Here is a 19,748-nt window from a genome sequence, read left to right as displayed (position 1 = left end):
TTATGGCTGACCCTCCCTGTGATCCATTTCACGCTTCACTCACAAGTGCTTATCTGAAAATGTGATTGGTCCATTTACAACATCATGTTTTAACATACGTATTCTGAAGTGCTAAAGTGCAGGTACCATGGTTTTCCCTTCCTATAGATCAGGGGTAGGCAACCTGGGGCCCTCCAGCTGTTGCAGAACTACAAGTCCCATCATGCCTCTGGGAGTAAATGTAACAGCCAGTCTTGCAATGCCTCATGGGAAATGTAGTTCCACAACAGCTGGAGGGCCCCAGGTTGCCTGCCCTGCTATAGATAGTGGTTACATAGTTACATAGTCAGGTTCAAAAAAGACACAAATCCAACTAGTTCAACCACAAAAAAAAAAAAAAAATAATAATAATAATATCATTCAATCCCATATACCCAATCCTATACCCACAGTTGATCCAGGGGAAGGCAAAAACCCCAGCGGAGCATGATCCAATTTGCTAAAGCAGGGGGAAAAAATTCCTTCCTGATCCCCCGAGAGGCAATCAGATGTTCCCCAGATCAACTTTACCTGTAAATGTTAGTACCCAGTTATATTATGTACACTTAGGAAATAATCCAGGCCCTTCTTAAAGCAATCCACTGAGCAGGCCAGAACCACTTCTGCAGGGTAGTGATGGACGAACTTCCGACGGGACGTTTCGCGAAAGCGAAATGCGAACGGACCCAAACGTTCGCGAAACCGAACGTTCGCCGCGGGCCCCATTGACTTCAATGGGAGGCGAACTTTGCAAACCTTCATGTCGAATTTGCGGCCACGTGGTAATTATTAGGGGGTAAAACGTAGTCCCACCATCTGGACAATGACATAATACATGTATGAGGTGAATTTGGGATCGATAACTACAAGCATTTTTATTTTATTTGGGAAATTGTTCTAACAATTCAGGACTATGGAGCTAATGAAGGCAATGGAGGAGAGGGAAGGTCAGGGACCAGGGTAGGCAAAGAAGAGGGTGCAGGAGATGATCACCAGCAGCGTGACATACCGGAATGACACATGCACCGTGATAGAGGCATCTGACAGCAGCACCGTAATACAGAGCACTGACAGCAGCACCGTGACATACAGCGCTGACAGCAGCACCGTGACATACAGCGCTGACAGCAGCACCGTGACATACAGCGCTGACAGCAGCACCGTGACATACAGCGCTGACAGCAGCACCGTGACATACAGCGCTGACAGCAGCACCGTGACATACAGCGCTGACAGCAGCACCGTGACATACAGCGCTGACAGCAGCACCGTGACATACAGCACTGACAGCAGCACCGTAAGCAGCCCCAGGAGGAAGTCAGCACAGCACAGGGATGGTGTGATCCCCTCATAATAAGAACCCCCAGGAGGAAGTCAGCACAGCACAGGGATAGTGTGATCCCTTCATAATAAGAACCCCCAGGAGGAAGTCAGCACAGCACAGGGATATCATAAGCAGCCCCAGTAGAAATATGACACCGCTCAACCTCTTCAAAGAGGAGGGTAGGGGCATATAGTACGGTGTGCTTTTTTGGGTCAAGGAAGTGAGCAGACTGTACGTCAGTCCCTATACCGCTGAAGGACTGCTGCAGTATAGGGCAGCGGTCAGCAGTGGTGCACGTCAACCCTATCTATTGTGGACCTATAGCGGTCCTTACAGAACAGCAGACTGTACCGCACTCAAGCCTATGTACCGTAGCACCCTATACCAAGTTACCAGTCCTTATAAGAACTTTTGTGGACCAAGCAGGTTGTGTATTAGTGTTTAGCAGACTGTACGTCAGTCCCTATACCGCTGAAGGACTGCTGCAGTATAGGGCAGCGGTCAGCAGTGGTGCACGTCAACCCTATCTATTGTGGACCGATAGCGGTCCTTACAGAACAGCAGACTGTACCGCACTCAAGCCTATGTACCGTAGCACCCTATACCAAGTTACCAGTCCTTATAAGAACTTTTGTGGACCAAGCAGGTTGTGTATTAGTGTTTAGCAGACTGTACGTCAGTCCCTATACCGCTGAAGGACTGCTGCAGTATAGGGCAGCGGTCAGCAGTGGTGCACGTCAACCCTATCTATTGTGGACCGATAGCGGTCCTTACAGAACAGCAGACTGTACCGCACTCAAGCCTATGTACCGTAGCACCCTATACCAAGTTACCAGTCCTTATAAGAACTTTTGTGGACCAAGCAGGTTGTGTATTAGTGTTTAGCAGACTGTACGTCAGTCCCTATACCGCTGAAGGACTGCTGCAGTATAGGGCAGCGGTCAGCAGTGGTGCACGTCAACCCTATCTATTGTGGACCGATAGCGGTCCTTACAGAACAGCAGACTGTACCGCACTCAAGCCTATGTACCGTAGCACCCTATACCAAGTTACCAGTCCTTATAAGAACTTTTGTGGACCAAGCAGGTTGTGTATTAGTGTTTAGCAGACTGTACGTCAGTCCCTATACCGCTGAAGGACTGCTGCAGTATAGGGCAGCGGTCAGCAGTGGTGCACGTCAACCCTATCTATTGTGGACCTATAGCGGTCCTTACAGAACAGCAGACTGTACCGCACTCAAGCCTATGTACCGTAGCACCCTATACCAAGTTACCAGTCCTTATAAGAACTTTTGTGGACCAAGCAGGTTGTGTATTAGTGTTTAGCAGACTGTACGTCAGTCCCTATACCGCTGAAGGACTGCTGCAGTATAGGGCAGCGGTCAGCAGTGGTGCACGTCAACCCTATCTATTGTGGACCGATAGCGGTCCTTACAGAACAGCAGACTGTACCGCACTCAAGCCTATGTACCGTAGCACCCTATACCAAGTTACCAGTCCTTATAAGAACTTTTGTGGACCAAGCAGGTTGTGTATTAGTGTTTAGCAGACTGTACGTCAGTCCCTATACCGCTGAAGGACTGCTGCAGTATAGGGCAGCGGTCAGCAGTGGTGCACGTCAACCCTATCTATTGTGGACCGATAGCGGTCCTTACAGAACAGCAGACTGTACCGCACTCAAGCCTATGTACCGTAGCACCCTATACCAAGTTACCAGTCCTTATAAGAACTTTTGTGGACCAAGCAGGTTGTGTATTAGTGTTTAGCAGACTGTACGTCAGTCCCTATACCGCTGAAGGACTGCTGCAGTATAGGGCAGCGGTCAGCAGTGGTGCACGTCAACCCTATCTATTGTGGACCGATAGCGGTCCTTACAGAACAGCAGACTGTACCGCACTCAAGCCTATGTACCGTAGCACCCTATACCAAGTTACCAGTCCTTATAAGAACTTTTGTGGACCAAGCAGGTTGTGTATTAGTGTTTAGCAGACTGTACGTCAGTCCCTATACCGCTGAAGGACTGCTGCAGTATAGGGCAGCGGTCAGCAGTGGTGCACGTCAACCCTATCTATTGTGGACCGATAGCGGTCCTTACAGAACAGCAGACTGTACCGCACTCAAGCCTATGTACCGTAGCACCCTATACCAAGTTACCAGTCCTTATAAGAACTTTTGTGGACCAAGCAGGTTGTGTATTAGTGTTTAGCAGACTGTACGTCAGTCCCTATACCGCTGAAGGACTGCTGCAGTATAGGGCAGCGGTCAGCAGTGGTGCACGTCAACCCTATCTATTGTGGACCGATAGCGGTCCTTACAGAACAGCAGACTGTACCGCACTCAAGCCTATGTACCGTAGCACCCTATACCAAGTTACCAGTCCTTATAAGAACTTTTGTGGACCAAGCAGGTTGTGTATTAGTGTTTAGCAGACTGTACGTCAGTCCCTATACCGCTGAAGGACTGCTGCAGTATAGGGCAGCGGTCAGCAGTGGTGCACGTCAACCCTATCTATTGTGGACCGATAGCGGTCCTTACAGAACAGCAGACTGTACCGCACTCAAGCCTATGTACCGTAGCACCCTATACCAAGTTACCAGTCCTTATAAGAACTTTTGTGGACCAAGCAGGTTGTGTATTAGTGTTTAGCAGACTGTACGTCAGTCCCTATACCGCTGAAGGACTGCTGCAGTATAGGGCAGCGGTCAGCAGTGGTGCACGTCAACCCTATCTATTGTGGACCGATAGCGGTCCTTACAGAACAGCAGACTGTACCGCACTCAAGCCTATGTACCGTAGCACCCTATACCAAGTTACCAGTCCTTATAAGAACTTTTGTGGACCAAGCAGGTTGTGTATTAGTGTTTAGCAGACTGTACGTCAGTCCCTATACCGCTGAAGGACTGCTGCAGTATAGGGCAGCGGTCAGCAGTGGTGCACGTCAACCCTATCTATTGTGGACCTATAGCGGTCCTTACAGAACAGCAGACTGTACCGCACTCAAGCCTATGTACCGTAGCACCCTATACCAAGTTACCAGTCCTTATAAGAACTTTTGTGGACCAAGCAGGTTGTGTATTAGTGTTTAGCAGACTGTACGTCAGTCCCTATACCGCTGAAGGACTGCTGCAGTATAGGGCAGCGGTCAGCAGTGGTGCACGTCAACCCTATCTATTGTGGACCGATAGCGGTCCTTACAGAACAGCAGACTGTACCGCACTCAAGCCTATGTACCGTAGCACCCTATACCAAGTTACCAGTCCTTATAAGAACTTTTGTGGACCAAGCAGGTTGTGTATTAGTGTTTAGCAGACTGTACGTCAGTCCCTATACCGCTGAAGGACTGCTGCAGTATAGGGCAGCGGTCAGCAGTGGTGCACGTCAACCCTATCTATTGTGGACCGATAGCGGTCCTTACAGAACAGCAGACTGTACCGCACTCAAGCCTATGTACCGTAGCACCCTATACCAAGTTACCAGTCCTTATAAGAACTTTTGTGGACCAAGCAGGTTGTGTATTAGTGTTTAGCAGACTGTACGTCAGTCCCTATACCGCTGAAGGACTGCTGCAGTATAGGGCAGCGGTCAGCAGTGGTGCACGTCAACCCTATCTATTGTGGACCGATAGCGGTCCTTACAGAACAGCAGACTGTACCGCACTCAAGCCTATGTACCGTAGCACCCTATACCAAGTTACCAGTCCTTATAAGAACTTTTGTGGACCAAGCAGGTTGTGTATTAGTGTTTAGCAGACTGTACGTCAGTCCCTATACCGCTGAAGGACTGCTGCAGTATAGGGCAGCGGTCAGCAGTGGTGCACGTCAACCCTATCTATTGTGGACCGATAGCGGTCCTTACAGAACAGCAGACTGTACCGCACTCAAGCCTATGTACCGTAGCACCCTATACCAAGTTACCAGTCCTTATAAGAACTTTTGTGGACCAAGCAGGTTGTGTATTAGTGTTTAGCAGACTGTGCGTCAGTCCCTATACCGCTGAAGGACTGCTGCAGTATAGGGCAGCGGTCAGCAGTGGTGCACGTCAACCCTATCTATTGTGGACCGATAGCGGTCCTTACAGAACAGCAGACTGTACCGCACTCAAGCCTATGTACCGTAGCACCCTATACCAAGTTACCAGTCCTTATAAGAACTTTTGTGGACCAAGCAGGTTGTGTATTAGTGTTTAGCAGACTGTACGTCAGTCCCTATACCGCTGAAGGACTGCTGCAGTATAGGGCAGCGGTCAGCAGTGGTGCACGTCAACCCTATCTATTGTGGACCGATAGCGGTCCTTACAGAACAGCAGACTGTACCGCACTCAAGCCTATGTACCGTAGCACCCTATACCAAGTTACCAGTCCTTATAAGAACTTTTGTGGACCAAGCAGGTTGTGTATTAGTGTTTAGCAGACTGTACGTCAGTCCCTATACCGCTGAAGGACTGCTGCAGTATAGGGCAGCGGTCAGCAGTGGTGCACGTCAACCCTATCTATTGTGGACCGATAGCGGTCCTTACAGAACAGCAGACTGTACCGCACTCAAGCCTATGTACCGTAGCACCCTATACCAAGTTACCAGTCCTTATAAGAACTTTTGTGGACCAAGCAGGTTGTGTATTAGTGTTTAGCAGACTGTACGTCAGTCCCTATACCGCTGAAGGACTGCTGCAGTATAGGGCAGCGGTCAGCAGTGGTGCACGTCAACCCTATCTATTGTGGACCGATAGCGGTCCTTACAGAACAGCAGACTGTACCGCACTCAAGCCTATGTACCGTAGCACCCTATACCAAGTTACCAGTCCTTATAAGAACTTTTGTGGACCAAGCAGGTTGTGTATTAGTGTTTAGCAGACTGTACGTCAGTCCCTATACCGCTGAAGGACTGCTGCAGTATAGGGCAGCGGTCAGCAGTGGTGCACGTCAACCCTATCTATTGTGGACCGATAGCGGTCCTTACAGAACAGCAGACTGTACCGCACTCAAGCCTATGTACCGTAGCACCCTATACCAAGTTACCAGTCCTTATAAGAACTTTTGTGGAACAAGTGAGTTGTGAATGTTTAGCAGACTGCAGCAGAAGGGCAGCAGTCAAGTATAATATCCTTTCTATATTTGGAAGAAAGAATATTATACATGTACAAGCCTATTACTGTACCACTGATACCAGTCCTGAAAAGAACCTTTGTGGAACTAATAATAACAGCAAGTCTTTAAAATTACCCTCACTGCCTGACAACACTGCTTCCTTCCTGTCCCTATACAAATTGGCAAAAAAAGAGAACGATTAGTGGTTACTGGAACAGCTCTTTTGTGGACCTTGATAGTAACAGCTAATGATGATGATGATGATGATGATGATGAAAGACTAATCTGGCTGTCCCTGTAGCATACACCGTCCTTTCCCTTTCTCTAAACTAACAAAAGACACTCAGGCTGCTGCAAGAATCAGCAGCACAGCAAACCTATCAACACCTAACACCTATACCAGTCCTGAAAAGAACTTTTGTGTACCAAATAGCTAGTGGTTTATCTCTCCCTACTCCACACAGGAACCTGTCCCTATCGTAACAGAAGAAAGAATGTAAAATGGCCACCGGATCGGGTGTATTTATAGGTTAGGGGGAATGTCCAAGTGTCCATGTGCTGTCATGTCTCAATTGGCTGTCCTGTATCACATGATAAACGTGTCACCAAAGGTTAAAGTTCTTGTATACATTAAACACGTAAGTCCGCCGCGGCGAACGACGGAAAAAGGCGTTCGAACGTGCGGACCGCGAATGTCGGAAATTCGCCGCGAAACGACCGCCGGGCGAAACGTTCGTCCATCACTACTGCAGGGAGCCTATTCCACATTTTCACAGCTCTTACTGTGAAGAAACCTTTCCGTATTTTGGAGACTAAATCTCTTTTCCTGTAGACGTAAAGAGTGCCCCCTTGTCCTCTTTGTTGACTGTAAATTGAATAACTCGACACCAAGTTCACTATATGGATCCCTTATATATTTCTACATGTTGATCATATCCCCCCTTATTCTCTTCTTATCAAGAGATAATAAATTAAGTTCCTCTAATCTGTCCTCATAGCTGAGTTCCTCCATGCCTCTTATCAGTTTGGTTGCCCTTCTTTGCACTTTCTCCAGTTCCCCCGATATCCTTTTTGAGAACTGGTGCCCAAAACTGAACTGCATCGTTCCCAGCTCAGCATGTTTTTAACCACTTATGCCTCGGACTGTTTAGCAGGCCAAAGACCAGACCACTTTTTTTGCGATTCGGCACTGGGTCACTTTAACTGACAATTGTGCGGTCGTGCGCCGTGGCTCCCAATTAAAATCCTTTTTTTCCCACAAATAGAGCTTTCTTTTGTTGGTATTTGATCACCTCTGTGGGCTTTATTTTTTGCGCTATAACAATAAAAGAGTGACAATTTTGAAAAAAACGCATTATTTTTTACATTTTGCTATAATAAGCGGCAATCAAGTCCACGGGACCCGCGATCGAACTCACAGAGGTTCCGACCGGCGTGCACGAGATGGCACGGTGGCAAATTTAAAGGGACGTATCTGTCCGTGCCATCCTGCCAATGTACATGGGCGTGCGCTGGTCGGCAAGTGGTTAAAAAGTCTAAGTCAGATTTTTCCTGTGTTTTAGGCTGGATTCACGCCTACGCATTTTATGTGCTTTTTGCATTTTGCTGATTTGCACTACAGAGTGTGTTCCATAGGAAACCATTATAAATGGACTGCAGTGCAAATCTGCAAAAAGCACTAAAACTGCATAGGTGTGAATCCAGCTTTAGTGTGCTGGGACACCCAAAGAAATCTCCTGCAACACTAAAGGAACACAAGATCAGAAAATCGTACGAAAAATGCCAATTTCGGAGCGATCGTATGATAATCTGATCGTTAGTACAGAGCTTTCGAGAGCTGATCTTGACAGTTCATCTGATATTATTTGATCGGACATACACAAATTTTTTTTCGTACGATGCCAGGTCGTACGATTTTCCTTTAATCAGTACAGCTGTTGCATTCCAAAACATGACATCACTTCTGAATTTTTATTCCATTGTACGGGAATTTTTGTGACTTTAGTAAACTCTTCAGATTCGATCGAGATTATCATGCAAAAAATAAAATGGATGATCATTTCTCCGATAATCTCATTGTGTGTGCCAGGCATTAATACATGTTTTGATGAATTTGCAACAGGTATTAACCCTTTCACTGACACCAACATATGACACATGTCGGGGCAGCGAGGGGTTTTACACACACTTCCAGTTGCTGTAATCTGCGCATATCTGACAAGCTGACTATTGGCTGTCAGGTGGAAGTGATCAAACTGCCGCATTGTTTTCACGCACCCCAGGAATATTCCACCCCCCACCACCACCATGTTTCCTGGGCTTTGTAATTCCATCAGTGGAACCCGGACCACCATAGCAGGTGTCGCCGGGTTCTTCCTAGCTGCAAAGAACCTGGAAGCAACGTGTCATTTCCTGTTTCTGCCGTCACTTTCCCCGGCTGCTGTGGCACAAACTGCACTCCATTAAAGCCAGCCAAAGACGGTTCGAATCTCGGCAGGTGCAGTAGGGACGGGCCAAGATTTGAATTATGTATGGGCCGGCTGAATGTACCCAAGATGATCGGTCAACTTGTGTACAACCAGCCTGCTTGAATCTAAATGCGATTATTGCTAGCGGCTATTATGGCTGGGAGAACACAATGGCTCCATGGGATGGATTCCCCATCATCACTGACTGTGTTGAGGGGTAGTGATGGACGAACGTTTCGCCCGGCGGTCGTTTCGCGGCGAATTTCCGACTTTCGCCGTCCGCGGGTTCGAACGCCTTTTTCCGTCGTTCGCCCCGGCGGACTTACGTGTTTAATGTATACAAGAACTTTAACCTTTCGTGACACGTTTATCATGTGTTACAGGACAACCAATTGAGACATGACAGCTCATGGACACTTGGACATTCCCCCTAACCTATAAATACACCCGATCCGGTGGCCATTTTACATTCTTTCTTCTGTCACTGTAGGGAAAGGATCCTGTGTGGAGTAGGGACAGAGAAAACGCTAGCTATTTGGTACACAAAAGTTCTTTTCAGGACTGGTATAGGTGTTAGGTCAGCAGCCTGAGTTTCTTTTGTCAGTTTAGATAAAGGGACAGAGCGCTGTATGCTGCTATTTTAGGGACAGCTCAGCCAGATTAGTCTTTCTTCATCATCATCATCATCATCATCATTAGCTGTTACTATCAGGTCCACAAAAGAGCTGTTCCAGCTAATCGTTCCAGCCTACTCTTTTTTGCCAATTTGTATAGGGACAGGCAGGAAGCAGTGTGTCAGGCAGTGAGGATAATTTTAAAGACTTGCTGTTACTATTAGTTCCACAAAGGTTCTTTTCAGGACTGGTATCAGTGGTACGGTAATAGGCTTGTACACGTATAATATTCTTTCTTCCAAATATAGAAAGAATATTATACTTGACTGCTGCCCTTCTGCTGCAGTCTGCTAATCATTCACAACTCACTTGTTCCACAAAGCTCTTTATCAGGACTGGTAACTTGGTCTGTCTAGGGTGCTACGGTACATAGGCTTGGGTGCGGTACAGTCTGCTGTTCTGTAAGGACCGCTATCGGTCCACAATACATAGGGTTGCCGTGCACTACTGCTGACCGCTGCCCTATACTGCAGCAGTCCTTCAGCGGTATAGGGACTGACGCACAGTCTGCTAAACACTAATACACAACCTGCTTGGTCCACAAAAGTTCTTATAAGGACTGGTAACTTGGTATAGGGTGCTACGGTACATAGGCCTGAGTGCGTTACAGTCTGCTGTTCTGTAAGGACCGCTATCGGTCCACAATACATAGGGTTGACGTGCACTACTGCTGACCGCTGCCCTATACTGCAGCAGTCCTTCAGCGGTATAGGGACTGACGCACAGTCTGCTAAACACTAACACACAACCTGCTTGGTCCACAAAAGTTCTTATAAGGACTGGTAACTTGGTATAGGGTGCTACGGTACATAGGCCTGAGTGCAGTACAGTCTGCTGTTCTGTAAGGACTGCTATCGGTCCACAATACATAGGGTTGCCGTGCACTACTGCTGACCGCTGCCCTATACTGCAGCAGTCCTTCAGCGGTATAGGGACTGACGCACAGTCTGCTAAACACTAATACACAACCTGCTTGGTCCACAAAAGTTCTTATAAGGACTGGTAACTTGGTATAGGGTGCTACGGTACATAGGCCTGAGTGCAGTACAGTCTGCTGTTCTGTAAGGACCGCTATCGGTCCACAATACATAGGGTTGCCGTGCACTACTGCTGACCGCTGCCCTATACTGCAGCAGTCCTTCATTGGTATAGGGACTGACGTACAGTCTGCTAATCACTAACACACAACCTGCTTGGTCCACAAAAGTTCTTATAAGGACTGGTAACTTGGTATAGGGTGCTACGGTACATAGGCCTGAGTGCGTTACAGTCTGCTGTTCTGTAAGGACCGCTATCGGTCCACAATACATAGGGTTGCCGTGCACTACTGCTGACCGCTGCCCTATACTGCAGCAGTCCTTCAGCGGTATAGGGACTGACGCACAGTCTGCTAAACACTAACACACAACCTGCTTGGTCCACAAAAGTTTTTATAAGGACTGGTAACTTGGTATAGGGTGCTACGGTACATAGGCCTGAGTGCAGTACAGTCTGCTGTTCTGTAAGGACCGCTATCGGTCCACAATACATAGGGTTGACGTGCACTACTGCTGACCGCTGCCCTATACTGCAGCAGTCCTTCAGCGGTATAGGGACTAAGAGTTTTGTCACAGGGTGATTTAAAAAATGACAGGCAGAGGAAGAGGCAGGCCCTTCCGCAGGGGTGGTAGGGGTAGGGCAGGAGCAACAGCCTTGAGCCAAAGTGGGAAGTTGCAGAAGGTGCGTTCAATTACTTTAAAGGACGCACCAGACTTGGTTGAGTGGCTCACTCAGCCTTATTCTTCTGCACCCTCCTCATCCTCTCGATCTGCACCCTCTTCTTCACTCTCTGCTATGTGCACCCCCAAAGACACTACCACCAACAACACCACCACCACCACATACCTTCCGCTTGAGTGCAAATGGGGGCCTTCATGCTCCAGTGTTTTAATAGGGACCCCCGTATAAAAAGCATGAGGGTCAAGGACCAGTACTGGGTGGCAACGTACTTAGATCCCCGGTACAAACACAAAATGGCGGAAATGTTACCGCCGTCGCAGAGGGCTGTCAGAATGCAGCACTTCCAGGCCTTGCTTCGAGAAATGCTGCATTCTGCTTTTGCGTGCGCTGGCAGAGGAGCAATTCCCACTCCCAGAGAAGGATTTGCGGGTACCAATCCAACAGCGCCTGCAAGAAGAGGCCGGTTTGAAGATGTGTTGGTGACTTCGGATATGAGGTCATTCTTTCAGCCGACCCATCGACAGGTGTCATCCGGATCCAGCATCAGGGAACGCCTAGACCGTCAGGTGTCCGACTACATTGGGTTAACGGCCGATGTGGACGCTCTGAGGAGTGATGAACCCCTAGACTACTGGGTGGGCAGGCTTGACCTCTGGCCAGAGCTTGCCCAATTTGCAATCGAACTGTTGGCTTGCCCCTCATCCAGTGTCCTGTCCGAAAGGACGTTCAGCGCAGCAGGGGGGATTGTGACCGATAAGCGTACTCGCCTAGCTCACGACAGTGTTAACTACCTCACATTTCTAAAAATGAATGAGGCATGGATCTCGGAGGAATTCAACACATGTGATCAGTAGACCATGTATATGTCTATAAACAATTTTTGGAATCAAGCACACAGACCTTCTTAATTCATTTGGCTCACTTCCCTGACCCAAAAAAGCACACCGTACTATATGCCCCTACCCTCCTCTTTGAAGAGGTTGAGCGGTGTCATATTTCTACTGGGGCTGCTTATTATGAGGGGTTCCCACCATCCCTGTGCTGTGCTGACTTCCTCCTGGGTGTTCTTATTATGAGGGGCTCCCACCATCCCTGTGCTGTGCTGACTTCCTCCTGGGGGTTCTTATTATGAGGGGGTCACACCATCCCTGTGCTGTGCTGACTTCCTCCTGGGGCTGCTTACGGTGCTGCTGTCAGCGCTGTATGTCACGGAGCTGCTGTCAGCGCTGTATGTCACGGAGCTGCTGTCAGCGCTGTATGTCACGGAGCTGCTGTCAGCGCTGTATGTCACGGAGCTGCTGTCAGCGCTGTATGTCACGGAGCTGCTGTCAGCGCTGTATGTCACGGAGCTGCTGTCAGCGCTGTATGTCACGGAGCTGCTGTCAGCGCTGTATGTCACGGAGCTGCTGTCAGCGCTGTATGTCACGGTGCTGCTGTCAGCGCTGTATGTCACGGAGCTGCTGTCAGCGCTGTATGTCACGGTGCTGCTGTCAGCGCTGTATGTCACGGAGCTGCTGTCAGCGCTGTATGTCACGGAGCTGCTGTCAGCGCTGTATGTCACGGAGCTGCTGTCAGCGCTGTATGTCACGGAGCTGCTGTCAGCGCTGTATGTCACGGAGCTGCTGTCAGCGCTGTATGTCACGGTGCTGCTGTCAGCGCTGTATGTCACGGAGCTGCTGTCAGCGCTGTATGTCACGGAGCTGCTGTCAGCGCTGTATGTCACGGAGCTGCTGTCAGCGCTGTATGTCACGGAGCTGCTGTCAGCGCTGTATGTCACGGAGCTGCTGTCAGCGCTGTATGTCACGGTGCTGCTGTCAGCGCTGTATGTCACGGAGCTGCTGTCAGCGCTGTATGTCACGGAGCTGCTGTCAGCGTTGTATGTCACGGAGCTGCTGTCAGCGCTGTATGTCACGGAGCTGCTGTCAGCGCTGTATGTCACGGAGCTGCTGTCAGCGCTGTATGTCACGGTGCTGATGTCAGTGCTCTGTATTACGGTGCTGCTGTCAGTGCTCTGTATCTCCTGCACCCTCTTGTTTGTCTACCCTGGTCCCTGACCTTCCCTCTCCTCCATTGTCTTCATTAGCTCCATAGTCCTGAATTGTCAGAACAATTTCCCAAATAAAAAAAAAATGCTTGTAGTTATCGATCCCAAATTCACCTCATACATGTATTATGCTATTGTCCAGGTGGTGGGACTACGTGCTACCCCCTAATAATTACCCCGTGGCCGCAAATTCGACCTAAAGGTTTGCGAAATTCGCCTCCCATTGAAGTCAATGGAGCCCGCGGCGAACGGTCGTTTTCGCGAACGTTTGTGTCCGTTCGCGTTTCGCGTTCGCGAAACGTCCCGTCGGAAGTTCGTCCATCACTATTGAGGGGGAATCAAGCGATTTTCGTTTGGAAAGTAAATCGCTCCGTCTGAAAGACTCCTGATCTCATTAAAGAGAACCTGTCATGCCAAAATAGAATCACATTGGAGACTTTTTGTCCTCTGTGTGATAAAAAATGAAGTTCAGAGCACTTAAAATGCTCTACAAAAAAAGGCCAGATGCACGCACAGATGGAAACATGTGTAACATGTACACTACAAATTACATATCACTGCAATCATTTTAGACCCATTATTCATATTGAATGAATGAATGAATGAATGAAATACTTATATATATTCACAGTTACAGTGCCTTGAAAAAGTATTCACACCCCTTGAAATTTTCCCCATTTTGTCATTTTAGAACCAAAAATGTAAATGTATTTTATTGGGATTGTATGTGATAGAGCAACACAACGTGGCACATAATTGTGAAGTGGAAAGAAAATGATAAATGGTTTTCAAATTTTTCTACAAATACATATCTGAAAAGTGTGGCTTGCATTTGTATTCAACCCCCTTTACCCCGTTACCCCTTAGAGTCCTTTCACACTGCCAGCGCGGGGGCATCAGCAGTAAAGCGGCGCTTTACCATCGTTTTTGCAACACTTTTCAGGCCAGCGCTAGCAGCCGAATAAAGGGTTAAAAGTGCCCGCAAATCGGCGTTGCCTGGGCACTTTTCAGGCGATTCGGCGGCACTGCCCATTGATTTTCAATTGGCAGTTATGCTTTAGGAGTGGTGTATACACCACTCCTAAAACGCCTCAAAGCTTTTTGCAGGACTTTCTTTTACGTCCTGTCAGCGCAGCGCCCAGTGTAAAAGCATTATGGCTTTCACACTGGGTTTGCAGGTGAGGCTTTTTTCAGGCGCTTTCCAGGCGCTATTTATAGTGCTAAAGTGCCTGAAAAATACCCCCAGTGTGAAAGGGGTCTAACTAAAGTCTAGTGGAGCCAATTGCCTTCAGAAGTCACCTAATTATAATAAATAGAGTCCACCTATGTGTAGATTAATCTCAGTATAAATACAGCTGTTCTAAGAGGCCATCAGAGGCTTTTTTTTGTTTTGTTTTTTAGAGAACCTTAGTGAACAAACAGCATCATGAAGGCCAAGGAAGACACTAGACAGGTCAGGGATAAAGTTGTGGAGAAGTTTAAAATAGGGTTGATTATAAAAAAATATCCTAAGCTTTGACCATCTAATGGAGCACTGTTCAATCCATCATCTGAGAATGAAAAGAGTATGGCACAACTGCAAACCTACCAAGACATGGCCGTCCACCTAAACTGACAGGCTGGGCAAGGAGATCATTAATCAGAGAAGCAGCCAAGAGGCCCATGGTAACTCTGGAGGAGCTGCAAAGAGCTCAGGTGGGAAAACCTGTCCTCAGGACAACTATTAAGCCTCATACACATGATCGGATTTTCTGCAGACAAAACCTCAGACTTTTGTCCAAAGGGCGTTGACCAGGAACTTGTCTTGCATACAAATGGCAAAGAATTGTCGGCCAACAAACACAAACGTAGTGACATACTACGTGTTTTTTCAGCTCTTTAGCACCACCCTTTGGGCTCCTTCTGCTAATTTCATGTTAGTAGAAGTTTGGTGAATATTGATTCATGCTTTTAATTTTGCTCTTTTCAGAACGGCCATTCGTCAACCATACATGTTGCGGAATCGGAGGATATAACGTGTTATTTATTATTGGCATTGGAGTTATTGCTTTGACCCAAGTCCAGTCCAAGAACAGGAGGAGCAGGATTTCTTGGACCAAAAATTGGTTACTTTATTAATCGTGGCCAATTATGCCATATGCCTTTGCTGCGGGAGCTCCAGGAGAATAATCTGGATGATTTTAGAAATTATCCCCTGCTTTCACCAACTCTTGGCATCGTTGAACCCCTATATTGAGAAGCAGAACACATGCATGACGCTTTTATATTATTTTTTGGTTGAATAATAATGATTTCATTTAATTGAATTTAACTCTGTCTCCTCCACTCCAATGCCTCTTTCTGTGGGGGTCACCCAAGGCTCTGTTCTTGGACCCCTTCTCTTCTCTATCTACACCTCCTCCCTTGATCACTTGATAACCGCCCATTGCTTCCAATACCACTTATATGCAGATGATACCCAAATCTATCTGTCTACTCCTCACCTCACTCCTTCAGTCTCCTCTCGTATTACTAACTTGCTAACTGACATATCAGAATGGATGTCGCACCACTTCCTTAAACTAAATCTCTCTAAAACTGAGCTATTAATATTCCCCCCCGCCTGTGCCCCCCTCCATGACTTTTCCATCAAAATCAACAATGCAACCATCAGGCCCTCCCCTCACACCCGGGTACTCGGTGTAACCCTAGATTCTGACTTGTCATTTCAGCCCCAAGTTCAATCGTTGTCAAAAGTTTGTAGAATTCACCTCCATAACATCTCTAAAATTCACCCCTTTTTAACAAATGAAAGCTACAAGCTCTTCATTCACTCTCTTGTTGTCTCTCGCCTTGACTATTGCAACTCCCTTCTCATTGGCCTGCCTCTCCATAGGCTCCTCCCCTCTTCAGTCTATCATGAATGCTGCTGCCAGACTTATCCACCTTACCAACCGCTCAGTGTCTGCCAACCCTCTCCTCCAATCCCTACACTGGCTCCCAATCACCCAGCGAATTCAATTCAAAATACTAACCACAACATACAAAGCCATTCACAACTCTGCCCCGAGCATCACCAATCTTGTCTCCAAATATCACCCAAATCGTCCCCTCCATTCTTCTCAAGACCTCCTACTCTCAAGCTCTCTAGTCTCCTCCTCCCATGCTCATCTCCAGGATTTCTCCAGAGCCTCTCCAATCCTCTGGAACTCGCTACCTCCACTGGTCCGGCTATCCCCTAATCTTGCTACCTTCAGGTGATCCCTGAAAACTCATCTCTTCAGGGAAGCCTATCATGTCGCCAACTATTCTCCTACCACTTCCATCAGCTCATTCCCCACAGTTATAACCATTTGTACCACCTGCCCCCACCGTATTAGATTGTAAGCTCTTCTGAGCAGGGCCCTCTTAATCCTCTTGTATTTTATTGTATTATAACTGTATTGTCTCCTTTTTATATTGTAAAGTGCTGCGTAAATTGTTGGCGCTATATAAATCCTGAATAATAATAATAATTTAATGTGGTATATTTTCTATATGTTTGGATGCATAGAATGCATTTCTGGTTAAGTTCTATTGGCAGGTAGCATGTCTAATTTTATTTGTTTTCTTTTTTTAATGCACAATAAAAATATTGTGTAAAATAATACTTGGCTATGTGTTTTACTTCAAATGACAGTTTGGGAATAGGCAGTTACATTTAAAAAAAATACAATGTAAAATTGACAAGGGACTCCAAGATAGTTGTATCTTTGATCTTAAAAACTACGGGATAATGGTGTTGTGGTAACTTGCACCAAAAAAATAAATAAATAACAAGCACAATAATATTATTCTTGATATAACTAGAAAAAAAAGCCTTTGGAAATCAGTTTGCAATAACTCCATCATTATCACCAGCAAAGCAGCTTCATTATGATCCCATTGGACTGATTGAGCATACAAAGGGTTGTATTTTCCGTCATCATCCTGTCATCACACAATTTCTGTTGGAAAATCCGATCGTGTGTACGAGGCTTTAGTCGTGCAATCTACAAATCTGACCTTTGTGGAGTGTCAAGAAAGCTAGTGTTGAAAGAAATTCCCATTTGCAGTTTATGAGAAGCCATGTGGAGGACACAGCAAATATGTGGTAGAAAGTGCTCTGATCAGATGAGACCAAAATTGAACTTTTTGGCCTAAAAGCAAAACGCTATGTGTGGTGGGAAACTAACATTTCACATCACCCTGAATACACCATCTCCACCGTGAAACATGGTGGTGGCAGCATCATGTTGTCATGTTTAACACATGATTTTTACGGACTATTTGTTCTATTTTGTTTTATATTAGAATATTTTCAATAAACCGTTACTGGTTGTATATCACCATGAGAGGTGTTTTTTATGCTTTGTCCCCCCTTTTCTATGAGATATCTGGTGCCAAGTTCCACAGCTATCCACGGCTCAGAAAGCTCATCCACTTCTTCCAATTGGAGACCATAAGGGATTCAAAATGAGGAATTCCGAGGGGAATTACCATCCGGCTGGCTATATCTGGGTGTGCTTTTGGAGCCCCCCACAAGCTTTTATGACACACTACTATACGGTGGATGTGTCCAACCCAAGAGAATCCACCTTCTTTAATTGTTTTATAATCCGTTCCCAAGAGGTTCTGAGGTCTGAGAAAGCTGGGAGTCATTATTTCATGAATGCCATCTGACAATTTCACAAGTCCCAAGATGAGAAATATACCACTTTGAAGTCCAGAGAGACTGGCTTTGAGATTGTTTACATCCTCTTTGGACTCTTGTGGACCCTTTGTAATTATTATTATTATATATATTTTTTTTACTTTTATGTACACATAATTTATTTACATACAGTAGGTGCCTTTGACTGCTGCACTTATTTTATATACATATTTTCTCCCCTATTCCCCCACTCTCCATTCTGAAACATCCACCACAGCAGCTGGGGGGGAGGAGGGAAGCCAGCAGTACTTTGGGGTGGGGAGCCAACACTGAGGAAGCCTGGGCAGTAGGGTAAATCAGCGCCACACGTAGTTATTAGGGTGTGCTCAGGCACACCTGGCACACCCCCTGCACATGCGCATGGATAGACATCCTTTGATTTGAACGGACTGACTTAACCAAATGTGTGTTAACGCATGTGATTTAAAGCGGAGGTCCACCCTAAAGTGGACCTTCCGCTCATCGGAACCCTCCCCCCCTCCGGCGCCACAATTGGCACCTTTCAGGGGGGAGGGGGGTGCAGATACCTGTACAGTACAGGTATCTGCACCCACTTCCGGGATAGCTCTCTGCGGAAAGGGGCGTAAATTACGCCCCTTTCCCCAAGTGCCCGCCCCTTTCCTCAAGTGCCCCGCTGCCTGCTGGGAAACACACAGATCCCAGAGGCAGCGGGGACCGTCCTTATTGCGCAGCGCGACTCGCGCATGCGCAGTAGGGAACCGGGAAATGAAGCCGAAAGGCTCCATTTCCTGATTCCCATACCCAAGATGGCGACGGCAGCACCCGAGAGACGATCTAGAGATCGGCTTCGGGTGCCGACATCGCGGGCGCGCTGGACAGGTAAGTGTTACTATTTTAAAAGTCAGCAGCTGCAGTATTTGTAGCTGCTGGCTTTTAAAAAAAAAAAAAAACGCGGAGTCCCGGCGGACTCCCACTTTAAAGCAATGCACCGGGAAAGTGAGAACCCAGTCTGAACCCAGTCTGCATGTGCAGTATTATTCCCCCCTTCATCCGCTTCATCCCATTTCCTACATGCAGTTCTCACAGATTACATTTCTCTGCCGCCTCCCCTAACTCTGAGCTTGATTCAGTTTTACATACCCCACCTCTTTGCTAGGGTATGTTCAGATGCTGGACTTTCTATAGCAATGCAACCTTGCTCACAAATTCTTCCTATGTTTGCTGTAGCCTTTTGGCACACATCATGGATAAAAAATGAATTCCAGTATACAGACTATATAATCCTAGAAGATCTTTTTTCTCCTCCTCCACAGGTTCCATATGATCCTATGAAAACCTACCGGAGTTTGGTCTTCTGACATCTTCTTAGCACTCCTATACCTGTGTACTGCTTTTCCATTCTCCCTAAATGGAAGGGCTCTCCATCATCCTCAACATCAATGTGGCTTAACAAGGTAGAGGAGATCAGGAGGATGAAGGATCTCACTGTTTCCTCTCAGAACAAGTACGAAATTCAGTCTATTACTACACTTGGTTACGTTTATTTCTCCCACTCGGATGAAGGCAATGTCCTATTAGGGTTACTCCTTCACAGGCAGTGCAAAATTACCCTTCCTACCCCTGCATGATCCCATTCTTCCCTTACCTAGACTTGTTTCTCCTTGGTCCCTCTGCATCACTCCCACCGCTCTATGACCTACTGTGCTTTCTTTCCTGCTCTACTCCTCGTTCCTTCTTTTTTCTTGTC

Source organism: Lithobates pipiens, unplaced genomic scaffold, assembly GCF_037356315.1.
Source record: "Lithobates pipiens isolate NorthernLeopardFrog02 unplaced genomic scaffold, aLitPip1_a1.2 Scaffold_10, whole genome shotgun sequence".
Taxonomy (NCBI): Eukaryota; Metazoa; Chordata; class Amphibia; order Anura; family Ranidae; genus Lithobates; species Lithobates pipiens.
The sequence above is the reverse complement of the archived record's forward strand: the minus strand, read 5'-3'. Positions refer to the sequence as shown.